This window comes from Protopterus annectens, chromosome 2.part1, assembly GCF_019279795.1.
Source record: "Protopterus annectens isolate FY-2018-M chromosome 2.part1, PAN1.0, whole genome shotgun sequence".
NCBI classification, from domain to species: Eukaryota; Metazoa; Chordata; order Ceratodontiformes; family Protopteridae; genus Protopterus; species Protopterus annectens.
The window spans coordinates 1,930,717,209-1,930,739,189 of record NC_056729.1 but is presented as its reverse complement, the minus strand read 5'-3'; the positions used below and the strand labels follow the sequence as shown (position 1 = coordinate 1,930,739,189).

Genomic DNA, 21,981 nt, shown 5'->3' with positions numbered 1-21,981 from the left:
AATTTGGATATTCCACAGGCTTTACCTAACCACGACATATTTAAGCAGTGTCACCTGAACAAAATCAGAACAGTTCAATGTGTGCCCATAATACTACATTAAAATAAAACAGTGTTTGAGCTGCAAGTATTGTTGCACAACTTTCAACTATAGTAATACATATTGTAACCTGTTTCAGAATTATGGTTGTTATTAAAATAATTATTAATGGCAGTTGTATGTATGCCTCAAAAACACTGCATCTATGCTATACAGTGTTTATTAGCAACTAATGTATTATCTCTTAGGCTTTAGAACAGCAACAAATACTTCAAGGGGTCTGGAGGTAAAGCAACTTCTCATTAATTAACATAATGGTTGGGATTCAATAAACTCTATGTAGGTTCCTTGCAGAGCCTACATGGGTGTATTGACATACACGATACTGCTCATTGTGCAGCATTGTACAACACTGCGGCATGAATATTAATGATGCGTGGCATGCGTATGCAAGGTTTTGTGGCTCGTACCTATGTTGCTGGCCTAGAAACCTGTACTCTGAATGTGGATCATTCCACACAATCTTTTAGTGCAAGAAATGTGGTCAAACACTAAACTAATGGGGGGACAAAGGGCCAATATGCATTTTCTGAAGGATATAAAGTACAAAACAGAAATCTATGTCATTGTATATTCACTTCTGTCTTCAGTGATTTCCCAGTAAACCACATATTTTACAAGGAATAGGCAAAAAATATGATGCAAATATCTGGATATTATGCAAAACTCTGGACAGTTTCCCTTCTGTGATTTAATTTCTCTCTTTTTTTTTTTTTTGGTCAGTGTTTGTGCGATGAACTATTTGGCATAAACATGTTTAGATGTGCTCACCTGGTTTGCATGAAATGCAGCAGTACACAAACTGGGGAATGGACCACCCAGGTTGTAGACAAGACCCAGACACCCACACTTATAAAGTGGATGCATTTAGTTAATAATATTGTGCATTATGCAAACACGGTAATATGTTATGAGTTGGAATTTAACAGTAAACAACACATTAGGGTGAGTTGTGAGATGCTACATTATTATTTTATGGTTATTGATGGTGGTATTGTATTTAAGTAAATGTAAGACATTTTTTACATGTATGTGTTTTTAAGAAGGAGATTGTAGGGGTTGAATGGATTAGTATTATGTAATTGTGGCATGTATAGAGGGGCGGGGTAGTGAAAGCACATTGTTTATGTCATTGGAAAATACTGAACACACGATCTATGTGCTTGACTTTAAAACAAATGATTTTTCATTAATGCACTATCTGAAGAAGTCTGAATATTTATCAGACGAAAAGCGCTTTATGCAATAAATTTGGAGATTTTTTGAAGGAGTGCTTTTTGGTTTTCGTATTGCCTGCTGCTTGCCATCATGTTTTGCTTTTTAGAAGTTCATTTGTTGTTTTATAGTTTCTCTAGTTCAGGAAATGTTATGACACTGTCATCAGTACATTCATTTCTTCTTATGCCTTCATCAAGTGTGCTCTTCTCTTTAAACTAGGATGTACATTACTGGGTCTTATAATGTGGTACTAGTCATCTTTACATGACTTCATGTTGTTCATTTAAAGCTACCAAATGGTAATGCATGTTTTCATATTATTAAGATGTATATATACAAAACTAACAAAGTGGATATAATTGATGGGGGGCTGTCTAAGGATGAATGTATCTTACACTCTTGCCATCTTATCATTTTATGTAATTTTTAACTTGGATTTGTAGGACTAGTGTGCATTTGCCTGATGTAATTTGGAATTCTTTACTGTAGCAACTATGTGCAGGTGAATCCAACCTGAAATATGTTACACTGGCTTTTATTATTATTATTATTATTATTACTTTTTCACTGAAATCAGATATTTGAGGTGCACAGAGTCATCAGTGTGGCTTTTGATAATAGGATAATCATACATTAATACTCTATTGGACAGCAATCATCCTCCAGTAGGTTACTAATGCACAGATATCACCTTCTAAAAACAAGGCTGCTGCCTCAGGGAAGCATATTCCCAGGCAGATAAGCCTGCCTTTTCTGTACAGGCTGCCATGAGGCTTGTACAAAAAAGAAACAGACTATTTTTACACTCACTAAACACGGTTTTGCTGTTTAGTGAGCATAAAAAAATTAAACAACTTAACTTTGCAAGAATTCAGAATAAAGCCAAACAAGGGGGGGGGGGTGGAGTCTGCACAAAATGTAGTATAAAGCTGTAATGCCTGCTTTCACTGACTAAAAATACTCTCCAGTGATCAATCAGAGAGACAGACAAAATAAGGGGCATCTGAGTGAAGGGGGGCAATGCCTTAGACTCAGTCATTTGTTTGTTTGATTTGATCACAGTGAGACATCTGGAGTCTATTTAACCATGAAAGTAGCAGTAACTGATGGACGTGTATGTGTGTGTGTGTGTGTGTGTGTGTGTGTGTGTGTGTGTGTGTGTGTGTGTGTGTGTGTGTGTGTGTGTGTGTGTGTGTGTGTGTATAAGAGAGAGAGGGGGGCAGACATTTAATACTTATACAACTTATATTTTGGAAGTAAAACATTTTCTTAGACATCAATTACATATGCTTTAGCAACTTGGAAACATTAGATAGCAAAATTAATTTACATCAGAAATATATCTATCTATATATATATATATATATGGATCCAGGGCTATTGCTCAAAATCACGTTTACTCAAAACGTAAATGGCTGAGCACACTTTCGCGAAAGTGCATTTCTACTGAAAATACACTTTTGCGAAAGAGAAACAAAAAAAGCATAAAAAACAAAAAAATAAAATCACGTTTATGCAGGGGGGAGGCCCTGCACCCCACCGCCCCCTACTTTTATATTCTCACTCCGAGATTACACTACAGTGGGGAAAAGGAAATATTCCCTTATCCCCACTGTACCACGATCAAAGCAAAACCCCCCATCGCTCAGTTGCCATTTTTTTAATTTTTTTTTTTTTACTTCTCTTTCGTAAAAGTGCATTTTCAGTAGAAATGCACTTTCGTGAAAGTGTGCTCGGCCATTTACCTTTCAAGTAAACGTGATTTTGAGCAACAGTATGGGATCCACACACAATATATATATATATATATATATATATATATATATATATATATATATATTTATATATAGCTATATATACATGGGTCTACTTCACCCCATCAAAATTACAGTTTACTGAAACTGGAAATAAGTGACCACACTTCAGCAAAAATGCATTTCAATGAAAACACACTTACTCAAAACTCAGTACACCAAGTAGTTGTTATAGATCATGTTACAATGAGGATTAGGGAATATTCACTTTTTCCCACTGTAGTGCGATCTTGGAGTTAGTATATATAAGTAGCAGGGATGTGGGAGGTCTAGGGGGGCCCTGCATAAATCTGTTTGTTTTATTTCTTTTTTTATTGTGTGTGCATTTTTTGTTTTTGTTTGATATATTGAGTTTCGCAAAAGTGCATTTTAGTTTAAATGGACTTTCGCTGAAGTGGGGTCACTTATTTCAGTTTTAATAAACTATAATTTTGATGGGTTGAAGTAGACCAATATATACATATAATATATATATATATATATATATATATATATATATATATATATATATATATATATATATTCACTTTATAATCTTGAAATATTGAAAGCTCGAATTTTAGTATCCCAGACCATAAAGTCGAATCTACAAAACCATGAACCTACTAAATATCGAAACCTACAATGCCAAACCCACTAAGCCGAACTCACTAAACATCAAAACTTATAACACCGATATCAGAATATCGAACTGCCCTAAGTTCCAAAACATCGAAAAAGACTTCCCGACTTTATTAAGACAGAAAAATAAAGTAAGTGCAGAAAACTGTACTCCAAGCAAGAATCCAAGCTCAAAAAACATCCACATTACTGTAACATGACTCCTTGTACACATCAAAACACATATCTTGTACTGCAACATAACTGAAAGTCCTTTACAAGTGTACCATGATGTTAGCCCTCTATCAGAAATAAATTGCACTGTATTCTGTGTCTCCATAGTATCCCGCAATATATATAATGTGCACATTTCACTCCAAAAGCCGTAGAAACAAACCCACAGTAATAGAAAGCAACAAAGGCACATTATAACATTTTAAACATTTTTTTATTAATATGGTTCTCTAAAGTATTACATCATTCAACTTCCAACAATTGGATTATTGTCATCTGGCACTATGTTTAAATACACTGATTTATAGATGTGATAGTTGATTTGTTTTTATTATAGGTTCAACACAGTTTTTAAGTAAGGATGCTTACATCATGATTTAAGTGTTTGTTCCTTTTACCACCATGATTGGCTTAATTTGCTTGATTGATTAATTAATTAATTGTAATTAAGGATTGGAATTTTATTATTTAAGTACACTGATATTTTTGTTAACAGTTCTGAAGAAGTTTGTCTTTGAGACAAACGAAAAGCGCTTCAACAAATAAACTTGGTTCCTCTTTCCAGCAGCGTGGTTTTTTGGTGGATTTAACTTTTAAGGCACTTTGCTCTGAACTTTTGGTACTTCACGCAGTTCGTTCTCACTACTGGTTTGTCCTGTTATTTTTACTGGTTTGGTTCTCTTTCTAAGGTATGGCGTCTGAAATTGTTGATGAACCACTTACTGATTTTCCTAATATTACACCCGTATTACTTAGACCGGGTTCACCTGTTGTTAATCACGCTAATACAACTCAGAATGAACAGTATCAAGTCAACGTTAAATCTTTGGATTTACTGTTCAACAAAATTGATGATCTGATTACCCGTATTGACGCTTTGGAAAATCAACAACGGGTTATACCAGTATGTAATTTCAAAACTAATAATTTACCAGCTTTTAGTGACCAACTTAATCGACGTGGTTGCTTAAAAGCAACTGCCTGTACCCAAGGGGAAGGAGCACCATTAACTAATGGTCCCGGAACATCTGCGAGTACACCAGCGTCATCATTGCTTAACGTAGCAACGGCACAGAACAAGGGAGATGTTCTTTCAACGGATAGCGAGTCCAACGAGGAGTAAGGAGGACAACGGCGAGCAGAGGAGAACTCCGGCCACCGTATTTGGTTTCACTGAACCGGGAACTTCGGGTCAACGTGAACAACAAGGTTCAGCACTATCTGGATCCAGTTCTAACTCAGCCATGCTGGGTAGGCAGCCTGTCACACATCTAGGAGGAGTTATTGGTTTTAATGGAACTAACGCTAGACCGACTTGTCCGAATATTGTGGGCATTATTGATCTTTCCTCAGTAGATATTCCTAACTCTCAACCAGTGGTGAGTAACGCTGTGAATAATTATCCTGTCTTTACTGACTGGGTCTCAGTGCCTCCATCTTTTAACGTAACAGCAACACAACTTGGCACCGACATTATTTCAAGAGACCCTAATATTGTTAATAATTTGAAACAGCTTGATTCTGTGCTGATTAAAATTAAAAAGTTACAATTGGAGATCGCATATTTCCAAGAATGTTTAGCGCGTAAGATAGTGCCTAAAGGACTAAGGCACTATCAATATCCAACAGGCCTTATTACAAACTCTATTTTCCACAAGGAATTAATTGCATTATTCGACCAGCATGGTGCAGAGTTACTTCATTTAATGATTAAGCACTATTTGGTTCAGATTGAGGAACTTAATATTGAAGCTGTTCAACTGGACAGTTTAATCAAACATGACCTTTTGTTTGATAGGTACCGTTTTGAGTACTCTAAACTTTTTTCAAGTATTGATACATATTTAACTAAATTGAAATCAGTTAAAATTAAAAAGCTTGATAGGGACACTACAGCATATAGAGAGGGCTTGGCTTACCCTAGTCCCTCAACTAGCCAAGTTTGGAGAAACAACTCTAGAGCTTCTAGTAATAACTTGAGGAATAACACTAACAATACTGTTACTGATACAGTTCAATCTACTGTAGAGCAGTCTGGGAATAGTCCCACTTTAGAGAATGTTGATGTTCCCCCTTTTGAACTGAGAAGAAGTGAATGTATTCAAAATAGAAACAATGCTAATGTTGGATATAATAATAGTGCACTTGATGAATTTAGTAATAACAATGACAATAATTGTTTAGGTGCATGACCAAAACAGAAGCGCCAATGGTCGAATTACAACAATCAGAGGGGTCGCAACAGATAACTATAGACATTGAGTTAAACACAATCATTAATGGAGAAGTCATAGTGGACAATGAGTCACCAACTAGGTCACCTCACACTTCTTCTTCCTCAGAGTCAGCTTACTTGAGTAACAACAGTTTGAGTTTTGGGAATGTAACAGAAGGACCAGTCATTTGTTCTAACTCATCTGGGGACTTTTCGGTTTGTAATTTTTCTAACTGTCCTATAACAACGGAAATGGCGGACCTCTTGTCCAAAGGCCAAACCTATGTCCCCAACCAAAGCTTGGACATTGTCACATCCATCATTGATGTTAAGTCTTTCACCAGGAAGCTTAATTTAAAATTAATGATGGGGGGTGATGTTAATATAGAAAGAGCTACGAGTTTATATGTACCGAGTACATTCAATCCACCACTACACCCTTTATTGGCGATGTTCGAGCAGACATGTGAGGTGGACATTAGGAATATGGTAGCTAGACCTAGAACAAGAAATGAACCAGTCAATACGACAGAAAACGAATGTCTAGCACAACTTAGATCTTACAATGTCCGGGTTTGTAAACCGGATAAGGGGGGTGGTGCAGTTATCTTTGAGCAGGAAGACTACTTTGACAGAATTACCACCATACTTCAACCTCCCACCTATGCTTTAAGCTCTAGGAATGAGGTGAATAGAGCATATAGAATTATCAAAGACAATATAGAGGAGATGTTAATAGATGGGAGGATTGATATAAAATTGCACAACTACATGACAACCCAGTATCCTAGATTTCCTTATTTCTTTGGTATTCCTAAAATACATAAGGATTTGAGGAACCCACCGATGCGCCCTTTAATTGACAGTAGGGGAGCTCCATCTTATGCTTGTGCAAAAGTGATTGACAACATTCTACAGAAGTATGTCAAACAAGAGAATCAGATTTGTAAAGACTCATGGTCTTTCTTGTCCATGATTAACAACAAGGTGTATTCAGACTCTGAATTTTCTGACAATCGACGTAAAAGATTTATACACGAGCATACCACACGAAGTAGCTATTCATAGGTTCATAGGTTCATAGGTTCATACTAGGCTATCTGCCTGAGGGCATTTACAAGCCTAGCCCATCGTTTTGTGGCTTACGCCACCCCTTTAGTATGGGGAACTATACCCATTATTTTGCTGTGCCTCTGTCGAGCAGTGACACTGAGGTAATCCCTGGGGTATATCTGCGATCTCCCATCCATTGGTCAAGATTTCTCTTGAACAAGGCCAGCGAGGTGCTCTGCCTCACATGTACCGGGATTTTGTTCCACAGCATAGGGAGTCTTTGGGTGATGAATCTATCCCTCCAGCACATCCTATTAATAGCCGTGTCGAGGTTTAAGTCTCCCGCCCTTGTGGCTCTGATGGATCTAGATTTTTGAGGTGGAGCATATTCATCAAATCTGGGTTTGACATGGCCTTGTATGTTAGGCAAAGGTCACCTCTGAGCAAGCGGTGGCGACTGAATAGAGCTGGAGTTCTTTCAGTCGGGCAGCATAGGATAGATTTTGAGACCCTTTATCCTTTTGGTGAGGAACTTTTGTGGCCTCTCCAGCTGCTGCAAGTGTCGGGTCAGATACATTCGAATGGGGCATTGTACTCAATCATTGGTCTGATGAGTGATGAGTAAAGGAGACTATAACCTCCCTTGATCTAGATGAGAATCCCTTCATGATAAGGTGGGCAATGTAGAAGGTCTTCCTAACTACTTTAGCTACATGGGTGTCGAATGACAGACTACTATCAACCTGGGTCCCCAGGTCCCTGATAACTTCTTCTGTGCTCAGTGGATTGCCACCTATTTGGTAGCTAGGGGTAACCTTGTTTTTCCCGAAGGGTATGACTATGCATTTTTGGCATTTAACTTTAGGCCGTGGCTCTGGCACCAGTTATCCGTTTCTGTGAGACCCTTCTGAAGGATATCTGTGTCAGATGTGTTTTCTACTATGGCGCCCAGTTTGCAGTCATCTGCAAACTTTGTCAGCCATAACCCTCCTGTGTTTGCTTGTACTTGGAAAAGTAGATGCCAAACAAGAGTGGGCCCAGGACTGAGCCCTGTGGGACACCACTTGTGACAGGCTTTGAGTCTGACATGCCGCCAGCAACTCTGACCCTGTGGGTTCTGTCACTCAGCCAGTTTGCAACCCATCTTGTGATGTATGGGTTAACATTTAAGCTGATGAGTTTTTCAATGATACCCGAGTGGGGTATTGTATCAAGGCCTTAGCCAGATCGAGGTAGGCTGTATGGATTGCGTTTCCATCATCAATGGCTTTGGTGACTGTTTCAAAAAGTCAACCAAGTTTAAAAGGCATGATCTGCCTTTGACAAAGCCAAACTGGGTTGGATCCAAGGTCTGCAAATTCCCTATGTCTTTATTTATGAGGTCCATTATGATCCTCTCCATGGCTTTGCAGATAAGGCTTGACAAGCTAATGGGCGGTAATTTCCAGGGTCGGTGGAGGCACCGCCTTTGTGAAGTGGGACCACAGTTGCAGTGCGCCACTCCTGGGTGCGTATCCAGAGGTAAGACTTTGATTAAACAGCTGTCCTAGCTGTGGGTTTAATTCCTCATTGAGTTCGTGGAGCACACAGCCAGGGACACCATCAGGTCCCATGGATGCTGTGTTTTTGCTTTGGAGAGAGCAGTTCTCACTTGGGCGCTGGAGATGTTTGGGGGCTGCAATTGTTTGGTATAGATATCTCTCCTTTTGGGGAGGGGAGGAGTTTGCACTGAACCTGTCAGCCAGTATGTTGGCAATGTCTGTAGGATCAGTAATCTTCACATCATTTTGAACTAGTTCTGAGCATATCTGGGAGTTTCCTCCTAGGTTTCTAACATAGCTAAAGAAGGCCTTATGATTGTCTTTTGAGTCTTTAGCTATTTTTCTCTCGAAATTTGCTTTGGATGATTTTATGAGAGCTCTTAGTTTTTACTTATAGTGATCAAGGGTGTCTTACCTTTTAAGGATTTTGCTCTATCTTGTAGTAGCTTCCTCCTTTTGTTGTAGAGTTTGTTTATGGCTGGGGTCCACCAGACTGGACGCTTGCCTTTGGTACAAAGAGTCTTTGTTTTGCTTGGGATTGCCTTATCCATGCAGTCCTGCAGGTGCTGGTAGAAGGCATTTGTAAGTGATTCAGCGGCTTGAGTACTGTTTTCCGCCGGCTCGGGGCCTTAAAGGAGACCACACTAGTCTTTAGAAGTGTGAAGTCGGCTTTTGAGAAGTTCTTTACTGTGGTCTTTTTATTTCAGGTGGGGTGGGATGAGGACCTCCAGCGAGATTAGTTTGTGATCTGATCTCACCAGTGAGGGGTATACTTCCGGTGTTGAACATTGTGCTCCCATGTTCGTGATGATGAGATCAAGTATGTTATCTCCTCTTGTGGGGATGGTGACTAGTTGTTCCATGGCATTTGAGTTTATGAATTCCAGGAACTTTTGGGCTAGGGTGTTTGGGCTTGAGTAGTGTTCCCAGTCTATATTTGGGTAATTGAAGTCACCTAGTATGATGGTGTTTGGTGATACATTTATCCCCTCTAGTGTTTTCAGGAAGGCCATGTGAGGTTCCTGAGTTTGTGAGGGTGGCCTGTAACATGCTACAATTTGCAGAGCAGTCTTGCCTACGATTAATTGCACCTGGATGGTCTCCGATGCATCATGCATTGCCACCAGTCTTGAGGTGTGGGTGTCCTTGATGAATATGGATACCCCCCCTCCTTTCTTGGTATTTTCCTGATTTTGGGGCCGGAACGCATGATATGAGGTAAAACCTGATAGCGCTGGGGTGCTCTCAGGAGCCTTGAACCAGGTTTCTGTCACAGCACAGACATCGATGTTCTCCATACTGAGAAGGGCCTCGAGTGCGTGCATTTTGAGATTTAGACTTCTGGCATTGAGCAGCATTACCCTTAGTTTTTCCTTTTTGTGTTCTAGGGTGGTAGGTTTAGAATTTGAGCCTTGCCTAAAAAAGGCACTATGGGGGTGGCAAGAGCCTTTGCCAATATCCGGAATCCCAGGGTGACAGGTGCAAGCCGTCCCTTGCGAAGCAGCGTGGCTTGTCCAGCATGTCATCCCAGGCAGACAGATACTGGATCCCCTTTGAATGACACCAGTGTTTAAGCCAATTGTTAAAGCTGATCATCTTATCTCTGTATTGTGGCATCATTCTTGGTGAAGGTAGGATACTGCTCAAGGTCAGGGTCATACCTGCCTGGGCTACATAATCAGAGAGCTCCTCAATGTCTCTTTTCATGTAGTCCAAGGAGGTACGTCTCAGGTCGCTTACACCAGCGTGGACAATGACTGAGTCGTATTTGTACCTGCTGTTGAGAGACCTGAGTGCTTGCGTTATGTGGCGGATCCTAGCACCCGACAGACAGCTTACTGTGACCTTCTCCTTACTCAGTCTGGTGAGCGGGACGTCAGTGTGTCTGACTATGGAGTCACCAATGACTAGTGTGTCTGGCATTGTGTTTGGCCTTAAGGGCTGTGACTGTTTGACACTCTGACTGTGAGGTCTATGTGTTGCAGGTGTTGTGTTCTGAGGTGGTGGTTGTTTGGGTGTCTGCTTTGGTGGCCTCTGCTGTTTTGGTAGATTTTTGATCAGAGCCTCCGAGTATGTCTTTGTGTGTTTATGTGTATGATTTGAGGTTGTAATGATACTATGTGAGACTGGGTCTATAGTGTGTGTGGTAACCTTCTCCTCCTGACTGGTCTTGCCAGTCCTATGTTGAGAGAGCTCAGCCTCCAGTTTGGCCGTATAGTTGCATCTCTCGCATGTATTTGTGTTTTGTGGGAGGAGGAGAGGGTTGTCTGTGTACATGAGGCAATTGTAACATTGCCTCAATATTCCCAGGTTCACCAGCTGAGCAGGAGAGGACACTAGCAACTGATCCCTCGACATGCTAGAAGGATAGACAAAAAACTTTAAAAAAGATTCCGGGGGATGTGGGTGACCGAGAAATGGGGGGTTGCCTTTTTGGGGTGCTATCTATAAGAGTGCCTTATCAAGGTAATAAGTACTGTAGGAGCAAGTGCTGGGTTTAACAGATAGAGAATAGTCTACTTAGAGTCAAGTAGAGATGATCTTTTTAGTTATAGGATACGCTGATTAGATCAGTAGTATAGGTCGAGGAAGGTAGTTTCAAGGGAAAATTTGAAGAGTGGACTTTAGGTAGCCCGAATAGTTTAAACCTGCTTAACCAGTGCTGCCCTAGTGTGCAACAGTGGCAGCTCCGCGCTAAATCGCGCTAAATCGTGCTAAATCGCGCTAAATCGCGCTAATGCGCGCTAAAGCGTGCTTTATAGCAGGGGGCTGGAAAAGACAGGAAATGACCCAAAATGGCCAATAAACTACAAGTTACTGCCTTAAACCACTCCTCTGAGGACAAACAGGCAGCTCAGTACTCCCTACTCCCACTAGTGAGTAAAGAAACTACCCCTTGACCAAACAAGGAAAATGGAGAAAACAGGAACCAAGACAAAGCCCAGGGATCAGCAAAATCTGGTCTCTGGAACACTAGTTAGGAAAGTATGGAAAGCAAGGATATTTTTTTTTTTTCAAGTTTTTTTTACAGAAAAGCAGAAAACACAATAAATGCTATGATTTTCGATTAAATGCTATCAAAAGCTAGTACACTTGAGTGTATTAGCCTGTAGTTTAACTTTTAGGCAAAACTTAAACTAGCAAGTGCAGTAAACAGTTTTAGCTTATAAACACAGTAAAAACAGTGCAAACTTTGATAAAATAAGCAGAAACACTAGTCGAAAGGCACAATAAGTCGAAAAAGCCAAGAAAAATACTTAAAATCTGGAAAGGTAGTCTTTTCTGGTCTCTGCTGCTAGAGGAACACTGCTGGCCACCACGAGGAGCTGTGCTGAGTTCTCAATAGCTGGAAAAGCCCGCCAAAACGTGCTTTATAGCAGGGGGCTGGAAAAGACAGGAAATGACCCAAAATGGCCAATAAACTACAAGTTACTGCCTTAAACCACTCCTCTGAGGACAAACAGGCAGCTCAGTACTCCCTACTCCCACTAGTGAGTAAAGAAACTACCCCTTGACCAAACAAGGAAAATGGAGAAAACAGGAACCAAGACAAAGCCCAGGGATCAGCAAAATCTGGTCTCTGGAACACTAGTTAGGAAAGTATGGAAAGCAAGGATATATATTTTTTTTCAAGTTTCTTTTTACAGAAAAGCAGAAAACACAATAAATGCTATGATTTTCGATTAAATGCTATCAAAAGCTAGTACACTTGAGTGTATTAGCCTGTAGTTTAACTTTTAGGCAAAACTTAAACTAGCAAGTGCAGTAAACAGTTTTAGCTTATAAACACAGTAAAAACAGTGCAAACTTTGATAAAATAAGCAGAAACAGTAGTCGAAGGCACAATAAGTCGAAAAGCCAAGAAAAATACTTAAAATCTGGAAAGGTAGTCTTTTCTGGTCTCTGCTGCTAGAGGAACACTGCTGGCCACCACGAGGAGCTGTGCTGAGTTCTCAATAGCTGGAAAAGCCCGCCAAAACGTGCTTTATAGCAGGGGGCTGGAAAAGACAGGAAATGACCCAAAATGGCCAATAAACTACAAGTTACTGCCTTAAACCACTCCTCTGAGGACAAACAGGCAGCTCAGTACTCCCTACTCCCACTAGTGAGTAAAGAAACTACCCCTTGACCAAACAAGGAAAATGGAGAAAACTATTGAGTGGGTTTGTGACAGAATGAAAGCCCTGAAAGCAAGTAATTGTGACATCTCCTTAGAGGGTGAGCTTTTGGATTTGATTTTACCCAAGAATGTTTTATGTTTGGGGAGAATTTCTATTTACAAAACACTGGGGTCACTATGGGTTCACCTTGTGGTGCGAGTGTAGCAAACCTTGTGATGGCAAGCTGGGAACACCAATTTGTACTAGAAGAATCCATCCATACAGAGTCCGTCATGTACTACACTCACTACCTGGATGATATTTTCATATTATTTGAAGGGAGTGAGAGCCAAGCAGGTGACTTTGTTACTTATTTAAATAATACTACCTCTTTTTTAGAATTCACATTTGAATTCAGCACCACGAGAATCCCACACTTAGATATCATGTTGTCTAAAGATTCAGACATGAAGTGTTTTGTAGCACAAATCCACAGGAAACCCACTTACTCAAATTCCTTGCTTCACTTTACCAGCTGCCATTCGTTTCTGCAGAAACGAGCAGTGGTAAAGGGTCAACTGGTCAGAGCAGCCAGGATGACAAGTAGGGACAATGACTTTAATGAGGAGTGTTTACTATTAAAAAGGATGTTTCTGAGTCGAGCATACCCCCCCCCCCAAGTTGGTTGACGAACTTATAGAAGAGGTATCTTCAAAGAGGTCCAGTAGGTTTTATGAACCGTTATTACCGGTGTTAAGGACAGTGCAACAGACCAACTTGGACCAGGGTGTTGAAGAGCAAAATACAATCTTACCTTTAGTACCACAAGTATTTGACTTACCTAGATTCATCACCACTTTTTCCATTGATAGTGCACTGTTATGGTCTATTATTAAGAAAAACTGGCATTTATTTAAGGCGGACCGAGAGATGTTTACTAAAATGGGTCCCCACCCCAAAATAACATATAGGAAAGGTAGAAATTTGAAATCATTATTTGAGCAGAAACCTTTGTTAACCAGGTCCTCCGGCATGTATAAATGCCAAGCTTGCAACTGGTGCAAATATATTCAAGAAGCAAATAAATTTGTGGTCAACGAACATGTTTACAAACTAAAATGTAGGGTTAATTGTAATTCCAGTATGTTAGTATATTTAGCGCAGTGCCAACAATGCACAGGTTTCTATATAGGGAAAACCGAGCGCAAGCTCAAAGATAGAATCTACGAGCATATATACACTATTAGGAAACGTAAAGAATCGAATGCTTTAGCAAAGCACATTATTGATAACCCTTTACACCAGTTCAAATTTATTGCCATTGAACAGATTGTTAATGACAGTAGAGGTGGACCAGTACAGCTTAAACTCTTAGAAAAGGAGTTAAACTGGCAGATTAGACTAGAAGCCTATCACTTTCCTGGTTTAAATGAAGCTTGCACTATTTCTAGTGTCTTGAAACTGGTTAATTTGAAAAGATAAATTTCGGTTGGTTAACATATGTACATATGGATCACCTTTATATGCCCGAAATCATGTTTCGCCGACACACTAATCACCGACACCAAAAGACCGACAACAAAAAATACCGACAACGCAAAACACCGAAAACCATTACACCAACACACTACACGTAAACAACACAGTACACTACATAACATATCCACTATCCCTAACCCAAACCCTAACCCTAAGGTCCGACACTACCGCACACTTACCCTACCTGCACCCTAACCCTAACTCACTTACCCACCCCTAACCCCAAGGTCCGACACTACCGCACACTCACCCTACCTGCACCCTAACCCTAACTCACTTACCCACCCCTAACCCCAAGGTCCGACACTACCGCACACTCACCCTACCTGCACCCTAACCCTAACTCACTTAACCCACCCTTAAACCCACAGTCCCTCACTATCGCACACACACCCTACCTGCACTCTAACCCTAACTCACTTAACCCACCCCTAAACCCACAGTCCCTCACTATCGCACACTTACCTGTCCGCTCCCTAACACTAAATTCCTCACTCTATCGCACACTTACAGAGTCCGTCGGGTTCTCACCTTGTCGGTCATCTGCCTTGTCGGTCTTTTCATCCCGTCGGATTCCGTGTCGGCGAAACGCGTTGTCGGGCATCTGAAGGTGACCCGCACATATATATTATTAGGCTTGAATGGGTACAAGTAGAAACATTATAACATTTTAAACGTTTTTAACCTTTGCATTTTTTTATTAATATGGTTCTCTAAAGTATTACATCATTCAACTTCCAACAATTGGATTATTGTCAGCTGGCAGTATGTTTAAATACACTGATTTATAGATGTGATAGTTGATTTGTTTTTATTATAGGTTCAACACAGTTTTTAAGTAAGGATGCTTACATCTTGATTTAAGTGTTTGTTCCTTTTACCACCATGATTGGCTTAACTTGCTTGATTGATTAATTAATTAATTGTAATTAAGGATTGGAATTTTATTATTTAAGTACACTGATATTTTTGTTAACAGTTCTGAAGAAGTTTGTCTTTGAGACAAACGAAAAGCGCTTCAACAAATAAACTTGGTTCCTCTTTCCAGCAGCGTGGTTTTTTGGTGGATTTAACTTTTAAGGCACTTTGCTCTGAACTTTTGGTACTTCACGCAGTTCGTTCTCACTACTGGTTTGTCCTGTTATTTTTACTGGTTTGGTTCTCTTTCTAAGGTATGACACCACATAGTGTGTAAACTTACAGCGATCCTACTGTACTATACCAAGCAAATGTGGACAGAGATCATACATTACATTTTTAATAGTCTAGCAATCACCAGTAGGAATTCCTTTGTAGTGTACGAGCCCTGATGTGGTAGGACCTTCTCAAACTGACTGTGCCTCTTCTGGATTAGACGACGTTTAGGCGAAGGGGGAGTGCCACAACTTATGCACACAGGCAACTCCTCTACTCTGTCTTGCTCTCATGCCAAAACAGTCAACAGCACCCTCAGACCTGTTGCACTATGACCAAGTACAGATTTCAGTCGTCGGTGCCACGCTTCAACACTGTTTTGTGTCCGTGGCAGAAAAAGCATGTTGAGTTCATAGATATTCCAGAATTACACTGGAAATAGTGGAAGGAACCAACTGAAACCACTGGTACATGTGATAAACTTCCTAAGTTTGCCATGCATGTATCACTCACCAAAATAGTGCAGTAAGTCCTTCCCTTCAGATGGAAACTCCTCTTTCAATAACTGAAACGCTAAGGGAACCACTCTCTCGAGCAAGAATGCTAGGGCTACTAAACACTTTACCTGCAGTTGGAAGTCCATGTTAGTTTTGTAACTGTGAGCAAGAACCAGCTTTTGTACCTTTCGCCACACTTTCTGGTCAAAATGGAAAAGGCACCCTTTTGCTGTTAACCCCTGAAAATTGAAAGCAATGCTCCATTTAACAGCGATCTCGAAATCACTTAATATGTACCTAACATGCAGCTCAAAGCCCTGTTCATCTAACAATTGTAGGACACAACCCCACATATAATTGTATGCTTTTAACAACTTTTCAGCCATTAAGCAAAATAGCAGCGGCACACTTTTGTGACATCCACAGTACTTCATCAGTCCATGAATACTATATAATTGGCGACACAGAATGCCTTTGTAAAAGAATGTACTGTCAACTAGCCATACTGTAGCTATTACTAAGATCTAGTAGATTTTGCCGTGTACTAAAGACTAGCACAGTGGTATTGCTGCAGCTGTCAGACATTCATTTACTTGTAAATACTGCAGACTTAGTAGGGAAGTCAGCCATGTTCATGTCTTGAAGTGCAATAATACTATCTGACACAAATTTTGTTTCTTGTCTATGGACCCTGCCTACTTGTTGGAGTAGTGCTTTCCATGTAGGTAAACTCGGGTTTACAGTGGATGATGGAGAGGCCAATACATCATCCAGTATAGCACATGGATTATCTCAGGGCACTCTGGCTTTTATTTTTAGTTCGAAACACATTTTGTACCACTCCACCTCAGCAGGATCCCCTCTGTGAATATGAGACACATACTTAATTAGCCTTTCACCATCAGACACACTGAGAGAGATAGCCCTACCTTTACATTTTTGGGTTTGCTTCCACTTGCAGCACCAGAAGGACTTCTCATTTATCACTTTCTCTCTAATTAATGCATATCCGTCTAATAATAGCACAAGCCCTCCTTTCTGGGACTTTGACGTCTCGTACATGGCTCCTATTGTTCCCAGAGCAGTTACACAGTTGTCAGCCATAGAACTCCTCCTCTGTACCAGGATATTTAGTCAATGGTTGCAGCTCATGCAACCCGTAGCACTACAGAGTTAGTGTTGACAGTTTGTGATTTTAAAATTTGCGGCTTTCGGCTGCCGATATTATGGGCGTTCGACTTTATAGTCTCAAGATACCGAAATTCGAGATTTCAATATTTCGAGATTATAAAGTGAATCCATATATATATAATATACATATATATAAATATATATATAATATATATATATATATATATATATATATATAAATATATATATATATATATATATATATATATATATATATACACATATACATATACGAACATAAACACACAGACACACATACACACAAGCACACATATGTGTATATATATATATATATATATATATATATATATATATATATATATATATATATATATATATATATATATAGGTCTACTAAATATGGTCGACAGCTCAGAATGTTGAAGACCATATAGCCGAGACCATATGACTGATATTCGAAATGTCGACCATGTAATAAAAAAAAAACCCACAAGGTAAGACCTTCACACTACTAGCAGGTGGGCTCCATCCCCCCCTGCACCCCCGTGGGGGCTCCACCACACCCCCCCCATAACTTAAATATACCAACGCCGAGATCAGACTACAGTGCGGAAGATGGAAATGTTTCCATTCCGCACTGTGCGGAGATGCTGGTTCTGCATGGCAGACATTTTGAATGTTTATCATATGGTCTCGTCCATATGGTTTTCCACATTCTGAAATGTCGACCATGTGAAGGGGACCCGTATACATATATATATGCAAAATTCAAAATTGCGAAAGTTGCACAACCAAACAGCACACATACGCACACCTTCCCCCCACAACCAAACAATGCATCCTACACTAGACATAGGCAAGGGGGCAAGGCCCCCTGCACCCCCACACCCCCTACTTTATTATTCTAATTCCGAGATCGCACAAACAGACACACAAGGCAAACTTGCACCCACACATTACAGTCCCTCACACACACACCACAATCACAGCACACACTTACACACACTGCACCTGACATTAATATCGAAATTCAAACGTAATGGCAGAGTAGATGCAAACGTGCACCCCCCCATACCCCCTGCAAATTAAATATTCTAACTCCGAGATCGCACTACAGTGAGGAAAGGGATACATTTCCCAATCCACACTGTACCGCGACTCTATTCAAAACATTGAGTTCATCAGCGAATGTACACTTGCATTCGCTGATATGTAAGCTCGATATCCTAATGGTCGGCAATTTATAAGTCGACAAACTCATGTTCAACTTTCCACATTCACTGACTCGAACTTCAACATTTTGATAGTAAACCTATATATGACTGAAACTGAAAATACTGAATTTGATTTGACTGACACCACAATACGCCATTTTCAAAGTACTGAAAACTCTTGGCTGAATCTCATAATGAAAGCTTATTACAATCCTGAATTTCAAAATACTGAATTTTAAGCTACATATGTGATACATGTTTCCCTTCACCTGTGACTTGCTTGTGATAAAAACACATTGCTGTAACTATAGGTGCCGACTGTCAGAATACCGATAGTAGTGTAGAAAGTAGTTTTCTAACTGTGGGTATGTGTTTACATTTTTATGAGAAGTATCTAAAGTAATATGATGGATTGTTTCCTGTGCTCCCAGCAATAGTTGCAGTGTGCACAGTACTGTAAGATTAGTAAACGGTATATGCCCTTTTCCCCACTGTGGTGCGATCTTGGAGTTAATATATATATATATATATATATATATATATATATATATATAGATATATAGATATATATATATATATATATATATAGTTGGGGGTGTGGGAGATGCAGCAATTGGAGAGACCCCAAAAGTTCCTCACCAAAAGGATAAAGGGACTCCAAAATCTGTCATATGCTGGGAGATTGAAGAAACTCCAGCTCTATTCAGTCGCATACCGTCTGCTCAGAGGTGACATGTGCCTGACATACAAGGCCATGTCCAACCCGGAATTAATGGACATGCTCCACCTCAAAAAATCCAAATCCACCAAAACCACTAGAGCAAGCGACTTAAACCTTAGCACGGATATAAATAGGACGTGCTGGAGGGATAGATTTATCACTCAGAGACGCCCTATGCTGTGGAATAAAATCCCGGTCCATGTGAGGCAGAGCACCTCGCTGACTCTGTTCAAGAGAAATCTAGACCTGTGGATGGGAGATCGTAGGTTTACCCCGGGAATCATCTCTGTGTCACTTGTGGACAGAGGCACAACAAACTAATGGGCACAGTATTTTTTCATATAAGGGGTGGCGTAAGCCACAAAAATTTGGGCTAGGCTTATAAATGCCTTAGGGCAGATAGCCTAGTATAAACCTATGAACCTATGAACCTATGCAACCCCCTCCACATTGGGGGGTTGACCCCCCCCCCACATAATTTGGTTTCGTATCGTCCAGTTTCTAGTAAGAGGTTAAGTAGGTAGTTTTTAAGTTTTGGAAAGAGTTAGTCATTGGTGTTGTAAGTGTGCATGTCTATGGTTTAAAATTCAATATTTTGATATTCAGGATTGTAAGCTTTCAGTATAATGAGATTCAGTCAAATGAGTTTTCAGTATTTTGAAAATTAGGTATTGTGGTCTCAGTCAAATGAAATTCAGTATTTTGAGTTTCAGTCACGTGAAGTGGACCCATATATAAATATATAAAATTAAGAAGAAAGTCTCTCTTTTTTAATTTCTCCATATCTTTTGGGTTTCTAATACCATCTCAGGACTGGACCTGGAATGGAATGGATGTGAAATCTCTCTCCATTTAGGTGGTGACATGAGTAAGTAGGAATACTGGCTATGGCAATTAGCAAAACTGGGCAATGCTTGCCTGCCTCGATTTTACAGCTACAATAAAGAAGACTGTACCTTAACAGACACACATTTTCTGTTCTTAAACTGCCTTACAAATTAGTGAAATATTTTTACTGAATTAATGAGGAAGATCTTTAGACAAACTTCTGTCAGCTACCTACTGTGATATCTTTACAATATCCATAAGGAAGATCTTTAGACACATGACTAAATGTGTACTTATAATTAATACTCCAAGAGCAAGCAAATGAGGCTAGGTAGCTGACATGTTAATATTGGTACATCGCTTTTGGTAAGAGGCGTTGACACATTTTGTTTTAACTGATTATATATATATATATATATATATATATATATATATATATATATATATATATAGAGAGAGAGACAGCGCGTGGAAGAGATAGATATACACATACATGCACACATCAGAAAAGAAAACAAAATAACTCATTTTCTAAGCACCATAATGCCCTCTAGGGTACATGTTGCTGGATATGAGAGCTTTCTGCGAATTAAAATGACTAACCATGCTGCCATGACATGTTAACCAGTTGTTTTGTCTTCTTTGCAGGAGTAATGTGTATTTGTGTAAAACAAGTTGAAATACTGTGGCAGTTAGAGTAGTCTTTTATGGATGAAATATTGTGAAATGAGTAATTTTGTTATTTTTGGTTAGTAAATTTTGTTTTAGTTCTTGCTAAAAATTTTCAAGATAACTAATTTAAAACAGCATCAAACAGATGTTTATTAAACAATAAATGTAATCTCAAACAATCAGGAAGGCAAACACACACACACACACACACACACACACACACACACACACACACACACACACACACACACACACACGTGCACACATGTTTTTATGTATGGTGCTAAAAACAAAAAAAATATGTGGCCCATTTTTGAAAACAGCCAAGACCCAAGGTACACTTAATCCACCTCTGTCCACTTTGCCTACTTGGACCTGGAAAAAGCCTTTGACATATTCCCCAGTGCTTTTATTATCCATATGCTCACATAAGCATTAACCCATCTGTCATATGATGGTTATCTGACTGTCTCACTGCTGGTACACATACAGTGAGGATTGGTTGTATGTCTTCCACAAAAGAGAATATCACTATTCATGCCTCACAGAGCTTGGTACTGGAATCACATTTCTTTGGCATCCACTTCCCTGATATGAAAGCAGATATCAAAGGCCTTTCGATGATCAAGAACACTGATGTTGCAAATGAGATACTTTTGTTAACTTTCCACTCCACTCTTTAATATTTCAACAAGGACTGGATCAGACCAGTGACTGGTGCACTGACTATGGACATATTTGGTGGGCAACAAACTGTTATTGTTCAGACTATAAAAATAACACCCCACATAAAAATAAACAGTGTCCTTAGAGCTCCAGGTAGGTTCATCAGTAACAAGCTATCCTTTGACCAGCAAAGTTAGGAAATCATTCCATGTGGCCCAATTAATTTTCAATGGAAGGTCTAAAGCCAAAGCAGCTGAACACCTCACCCAAAGGTTTGAAAGATGTCAAAGGTTTCTTTAACTAAGGAAAACACAGGAATATGCTGCTTATGCTACCTGCATAGATGGAAGGGCATCTCAATATATTCTGTCTCAGAGGAACTCTGATATGTTGACCTTTCTAGAGCCTTTCATGACATGAAAGACCCCGTCCTACTGTATCGCTGTTACTTCTGCAAAACTGGTAATACTAGGAATATACACACTAACGCACTTCTTCTTCACTGCCACATAAATATGACCTGATGGCATAATAGATTTGTAAGTTTAATGCATCTGTTATCCATGAAACTTCCCTTGCACATGCAACACCTTAGCCACATTTAAATCTTGTCCTCATAGTCAGATGGGTATTCATTAACTCACTCTTGCGATATGTAATACGACTTTCCTTGACTGTGACAAC

General features: G+C 39.7%; 1 protein-coding gene across 1 annotated transcript in view; it reads right to left on the bottom strand.

Moving 5' to 3' along the window:
- LGSN (lengsin, lens protein with glutamine synthetase domain) overlaps window positions 1-21,981 on the bottom strand; it is a 334,413-nt gene that overhangs the window by 15,555 nt on the left and 296,877 nt on the right. The window lies entirely within an intron of this gene.